This window comes from Lemur catta, chromosome 15, assembly GCF_020740605.2.
Source record: "Lemur catta isolate mLemCat1 chromosome 15, mLemCat1.pri, whole genome shotgun sequence".
Taxonomy (NCBI): domain Eukaryota; kingdom Metazoa; phylum Chordata; class Mammalia; order Primates; family Lemuridae; genus Lemur; species Lemur catta.
Window position 1 is genome coordinate 55510589 of NC_059142.1, and position 6780 is coordinate 55517368.

The 6780-nt window shown below is 56.7% G+C and overlaps 1 long non-coding RNA gene across 1 annotated transcript; it reads left to right on the forward strand.

Annotated features, from left to right (window-relative positions):
- The first annotated feature begins 1658 nt into the window (after positions 1–1658).
- Positions 1659–4985, forward strand: LOC123620502. Its single transcript, XR_006728872.1, has 3 exons — positions 1659–2257; positions 4254–4343; positions 4803–4985. It is a non-coding gene; the product is annotated as an uncharacterized LOC123620502 (long non-coding RNA).
- The last annotated feature ends 1795 nt before the right edge of the window (positions 4986–6780 follow it).

The following is a 6780-nucleotide window of genomic DNA, read 5'->3' on the forward strand; positions in this document are numbered from 1 at the left end:
GACAAAACACAAGTATGTAAGATAATCACAGGTTTTAGAATGCTGTGATGCAAATGCAATAAGGTAAAGTGGAAGGGAATTAATGGGTTGCTGATTTACCTGGGTGGCTGGAGGAAGGTGCCACCTGAGTTGACTCAAGAGTAGGTGGCCATGGTGACCCTAAGGGGCAGAGTGTTCCAGGAAGAAGGGAGAGTGAGACAGGTGTGAGGCCAGCACGGACTGAGGGACAGAAGGCCCTGGTGGTGGTAGCATAAGGAATGCAGGTGGGGGGGATGGGAGGAGCCGTGAGCTGGGGACAGATCACATAGGGTCTCATAGTGAATGGAGTTTAAATGTGCATTGGTTGCCATAGGAGCCACTTCGGGGTGGTCTGTCTTTGAGGGGAGAGGCGTGCCTTCTGATAAAGAGTTTAGAAAGATGGTCTGGCTGGGAGGCCACGGGCAGAGGTGGAAGTGGTGGTTGGAGGGCTTAGGAGATGTTCCAGAGTGAGCCCGGCAGGGCTGATGGCTGGGATGGCGGGGTCGTTAGGCTGGAGAGGATGAAGATCAACACCTGGGTGTCTGGGGTGAGCCTTTGGTGGCACAGGCGGAAGCTGGGGGGCAGGACTGCTTAAGCCCGGGATCTGTGATCAGCCACTGCACTCCAGCCTGGGTGACAGGAAAATCCACAGAGATGTAAGGCAGATGGGTGGTTGCCGGGGGAATGGCGGGGGCGGGAGAGGGGGTTTGGGGCTGCTTAGTTGGTGTGGGGTTTCTTTTTGGTGTGACAAAAATGTTTTGACCAGGCACGCTGGCTTGTGGCTATAGTCCCAGATGCTCCGGAGGCTGAGGCAGGAGGATCCCTTGAGCCCAGGAGTTTGAGGTTGCTGTGAGCTAGGCTGACGCCACGGCACTCACTCTAGCCCAGGTGACAGAGCGAGACTCTGTCTCAAAAAAAAAAAAAAATAGCAGAAACCCTCTGAGGTTCCTTTCACCTTCAGTGCACTCTGCCAGCTTTTCTTTGTGTTTTCTGTAACTATCTAGAACTTTCTATGTGCCCAGTGGAGTGGCGAGTGATTTCCCACGGTGAGGAAGGTTCCGTTGTTAGTCAGAAAGCCAAGCCTTGGGTGGGGCGGCTGGTGCCCAGCAGCGCTGAGACCCCGTCGGAGAGCCCGTGCCTGCAGCTGACCTTGGAGCCCGTGTTCTTGCTCACTCTGCCCGAGTGGCTGCACCCTCATCTGTGTCACTCACCAGGAGGAAGAGATTTGGGGTGGAGTTGCCGTCATGATAATCCTAAAAGCACTTCCTCCTCGGGCCACAGAGTCACGGTTTCCCGTCTTTCCTGGTCAATGTCTGCACCAGTGGGAAACAGGCTCCCACCGGTTTCCAGGACTTACGGAACATCACTGCCCTAGCGGTGGGGACACAGCAGAGAACAAGGACAAGAATTCTTGTCCTCGGTACGTGACAGGCTTATAGTGGGAGGTGGGCAAGAAACCCACCTGGAATGACGCACGCTGTGCTGGGCAGTGAGCCCAGCAAAGAACACGGAGCCAGGGCAGGGGCAGGGAGGCCAGGTGGGAGGTCTGCGAGTCCACACAGGACGAGCGGAAAGGCCTCTCTGGGAAGGTGGCGCTTGAGTGCTGAGGAGGTGAGGAAAGGAATGTTCCAGGCCAAGGGAACAGCAAGGCAAAGGCCTGGGGCAGGTGAAAGGGCCTCGTTGGCCTTGCGGAGGACCGAGGACCCGTGCATGGACGAGCGGCTGGCACTGCCTGGCAGCTACGGGGGCACCGGAGGAGGACGTCCGGGCCACTGCAGGGATCCACGCAGGAGCCACGGAGGGGCCAGATTCTAGATCTGTCTCAACACAGGAGAGCCAAGACTTCCATCTACATCTGAGTAATAGTTATGAAATGTTGATTTTAGACACATCCACGGGCCTTATTTAGGTACTTCCCACAATCAGTCATGGAACCAAGAAGGGCCCAGAGTCTATCGGAACCTTCCCAGGACTTTTCCCAGCGTAGAAGTGAGGATGAACTGGGCTGAGTGTTCACAAAGCAGCGAGGGTCTCCCCCACCTGGCACGGTCCGCTCAATCCCCACCTGCTGTGGGTTGGCCAGAGGCACAGACAAAGGTTCCCAGGACTCTTGCACCAGCCCCGTGGGGACGACTGTGCTTTTGTGGGACGTGCCGGTCAAACCTGCTCGCCCGCTGCTGCTCAGCCGAGACTGTGACGGTGCAAAGTCCTCACTTCTCAGTGACAGGAAGGGAGGAAGGTAAGTGAACACAGCCCGTCCCGAGGGAGCAGGTCAGCAGACGGAGGGCGGGCGGGAGGTGGGGTCCGAGAGCTGCCCTGGGGTGAGAGGGGCCGGCTCCCTCCTCACGAGCGGTGGAGGTGGTGCCCATTTGTGGGCCGGAGAGGGGAACGCGGCGGCGTGTCCTTGTTTGCTTAGTCAAGTTACTGGCACAGTCTCTGCTGCCGAGTGCCCCGAGAGCAGTCTGGGCCGGGAGAAAGGAATCCCTGCTCACTGTGGCCCCAGGCTGGGAGAGGGGCGGGGGGTTCTCAGTTCGGGTATAAAGTGAGCAAGACCAGCCTGCCCTCGGTGCTGAGGGTGAAGCCAGACGGTCGCAGTGCTGTGGGACTAGATTTGAGCTGCATCCATCCGCGACGCGGGGTGGCCACCTGCCCCACCCACACATCTGTGGGCCTCAGTTTCCCCACCCTTTCCCTGACTGATGCCCTCCCGTGCTGGCGTCCTGCACTCCGGAGTAGAGTGTGTGTCTGCCTGTGTGTGTACGTGTGTTTATACGTGTGTGTACGTGAGCGTGTGACTCCCACAGTTTTAATTGCCATTTGGGGACATGAGCTGCTTCGCTGCTGGAAGAATGGGCTCAAGTGACTACTACTTGGCTACACCCACTCACACCCTAACCCCACGTGGGCTTTGGGCATCCCTGAAATCCGTTGGGTGGGGTCTAGAAAGTCCTGGAGAACCTGTCTGTCGCTGCCCTGGGGACGCAGCTTGTAGCCTGAGCTGGGAGGTCCACTTGGATGGGACTGGAATGGGCACGAGGGCGGTGCTGTTGGGCCTCCCACGGAGTCCTGTGGTTCTCGGGCAAGCATGGGGGGGGTTGGACTAGAAGACCCCTCGGAGCCGACTGTGGCCACCTGGACCCAGCCCAGGGAAGGCGTCGGAAGCACCTGTCAGCAGCGCTGGTCCTCAGGGCATCCTCAGAGACCTGGCCGCCTGGAGCAGGCTGGAGATGTGGCCCCTGGCATCTCGATGGGATGAAATACGGGATAGTGTGCCAGAGTGGCTTTGCTGACAGCAAAAGTCATATTCTGTGAGCCGCAGCTGTTGGGCCATTGGCCCATTGGTGCCAACTTATTCACAGGGTCAACGACCCAGTCAAAGAGAGGTCTCTGAGGTCACAATTTAGCGACGTCCACGTTTCCCACCTGCTTTTGAAGCCAGGCCGGGCTCAGCGCCCGTGTCAGTAGACATTCCAGGGAGATTTGGGGGAACATAGGATTTGACAAAGGTGCTCCGCTCTCCTCCAGCAAGTGGGGAGTTAAGAAATCCTGCCTCAAGAGTAGGAAACCGTCGTCTTCCCGACGGACGCAGGACTAGTCCAACCGAGCCTTTCTCCCTGCCTCCCGCGGCTGTTCCAGAACATTCCCCATCTCAGCCAGTGCCTGTCACCCTGGTGGCTCCCACCCTCTCCCACGTGCCCGCCCAGGGAGAAGCAAAAGCGACGTCTCTGCTGCTGTCCCCTCCGAGGCTGCAGGAGCCGGGCCTCTGGGTGCCTGCGTCTGCCGTCCCCGAGATGATTTACCCCCAAACCGAGTCAGTTCTGGGACGAAAAGGGGCAGTGATGATGATTATGCAAGGATGATACAGGCTCTGCCGGGGGGGAGTCTTCCAGTGCAGCATGCCCATGGACCTCCCTGGGGACAGGTGGGCACTCTGGGACGTGGGCCGCTTTCCAGGTCTCTATACCCCGTGCAACCGTTTCCTGTGTCTGCCGTAATAAACTGCCACAAACTGGGTGGCTCAAAACAGCAGCAATTTACCGACTCACATTTCCGCAGGCCAGAGGTCAGCAGGGCCACGCTCCCTGCAGAGGGAGGGTCTGTTCCATGCCCTCCTCTGAGCGGCTGGTGCTGGCACCAGCCCTCGCCATTCCTGGGCTTGTGGTCACGTCTCCCAGCCTCTGCCTGTGTCATCGCGTGCTCTCCCTGAACGCCTGTGTCCCTTCTCTTCTAAGTAGGACTCTCGTCCCTGGACTGGGGCCTACCTTGATGACCTCAACTTGGTGACAGCGGCAAAGACCTAGTCCCAAATACGGCCATACTCACAGGTACCAGGGGTTAGGACTTCAACACATCTTTTGAGGGGACACAATTCCAAACACTCCGATTCACAAGCATCGATCGCTGGTTCCCCAGAAGGAACAGGAATGGGATTCGAAAGGGCAGCGACGCAGCTGCTCTGGGCTGCCTCCCTCCGCCCTCATCACTGGCCCCTCTGGGCCTCTCCCGTCCACACCCCTTTCCAGGCCCTCTCCCTGGGTAAGGGGCTTCGGGGAAGAGTGTGCGTGGGGTCTGGCCCTGTGGTGAGCCCCACGCAGGCCTTTGGGTGACTGTCAACTCTCCTTGCTGTTCTAGGGCTCAAGGTCCAGGTTCACACTAGTTCAGTTCTGCTTCCAAGTACTAAGGAAGCTTCTGCGCTCGCTGAGACAACCGCAAGGGCCAAAGGTCCATGGAGTTATTTCCTGGAGTAGCATTTGTCTTCTTTTCCCCCTTGCCTTTGCCTTTAGTGACCAAACTTTGAGCTTTGGAGCAAGTCCCACGGCTTGAAACAGCCGTCAGGTCATCTTGGCACCAGTTTGGCTTCAATTCCATCCCACCTGGCACCACACCTGGCTCTGGAGACACCGGAGCAGAGGGGCCACCGGATCCCCTCCTGCTGCAAGGACCTCCTGCAGAAACGAGTCCCAGCGTCTCGGTGAGCACTCGGGGGACGGCTCCCTGGCTGGGGTGTGGGGCTGTCCGGGCAGACTGGGCTCTCCCGCCGTTATTTTCTGTTTATTAGACGAGAGTTGATTTGCTCTGTTTTTTAAGCATCTTTAGTGTACAGACCTCTTTGAGAGGTACGCAACTCCAGCTGGTCCAGCTGTCATTCCAGATAAAAGAACCAAGCCACAGGAGTTCACAGAACTGAGGGACGCACCCCTACCTGTGCCCTAGAGATCCCCAACGTTGGTGGCTCTAGCACCATGTGCGCTGGAGAGAAACCGACACGTCAACTGTGGTTTATTCACATAATTGTATCCAGTACACAGTTTAAAAAGGAACGTGTGCATCAAGCCACATGTGTCAACGTGATAAACCTCAAAAACACGCAGAGTGTGGTGCCCTGCACAGAGCAATACTGTTCACCTAAAGGTAGAGTTACCGGTGACAACACTATGGATGTAAAGTTACCGTTTGGCGGAAAGGATCACGCAGAAATACTATGTATAACCTACATAGTGTGGTTATACTGGAAGTATGGTTATATATGGAAGTGTAGACACTCCCATATGTAGGGAATGATTTTTAAAATATGCCCAGCACTGACCTCTGGGCAGACAGGGAGGGGAAAGGGACCAGAGAGAACAAAAGGCATCAGCTGTCTGTTTAGTGATGCATTTCCTTGAAAAGAAACCTGAAATGCAGAGTGTTAGGACAGTTGAATGGTAGGTATGTGGATATTTGTTCTGTCCTTTGCAGGATTTTTTATGTGGTTGCAACAGTCTCCAGTTTTAAAACATTTTTAAATTATTTACACGGATTAGTGGGCTGATGGCCTCGTGCCAGCGCCAGGAGGGCAGAGAGGGACGCAGGTGTGGCCACAGTGGTGGGCGCAGCCCGTCTACAAAGCCAGGCGCCCAGGCGTGTTCCCGGGAGCGGGAGGCTGGGCAGGTGGCTGCCGACGTCCTCCCAACTCATAAGGTCTTAGGTTCTAGACTAGCCGGCGTGTCACCCGCAGAGCCTGCGGTCCGAGGCTTTCACAGAGAGTTGCTTCCTGCGCTTTGTCCAGACAGACCTGGGGCTTGTGACACCAGCCGGTCAGTCTGCCCCAGGCTGTCCTGTCATTTGCCGTCTCTCTGCTCTTAAACCCTCACACTCCCCAGCCGAGCTGTCCCGGCCTTTACTGTGCTAAAGTGTCCTTTGTTCTTTGGTTTTGCCTTGTTCTATAACACGTTTTTGCCAAGTGTTACCCCCCGACACATTTGCCTGTGTGTCCTCTGGGTCAGTGTCCAACGGGCCACACGCAGGGCAGCTTAGAACAACAGAAATTTATTCTCTCACGTTTCTAGAAGCCAAAGCCCACATCAAAGTGTCCAGGGAGGAGTTTTCCTGGCCTCTTCCAGCTCAGGGGCCCAGGCGTCCCCTGACTTGAGCTGTGTCACTCTCTGCCTCCTCCTCTGTGTGTCTGATGCATCCTCTTACAAGGACAGACACACCATTGGACACCAGCCATTGGATTTGGGGTGATCTCAGCATAACTGCGTACGCCTGCAAAGACCCCTTTCCAACTAAGGTCACGTTCTGAAGTTCTGGGTGGATGTGAGTTTGGGGTGGCAACTGTTCAACCCGCTGTAGCCTGCTTGTTAGGAATCATCACCCAAGGAGAAATTCCCCTCACACACCCCAGAGCCGCCCTGAGCCTTCTCCCCTGCCCCTAGAGCCAGGATTCAGAGTCCCGGGACGGTGCTCTCGCCCGGGTAGGTACTAGGTGTGACAGCCACC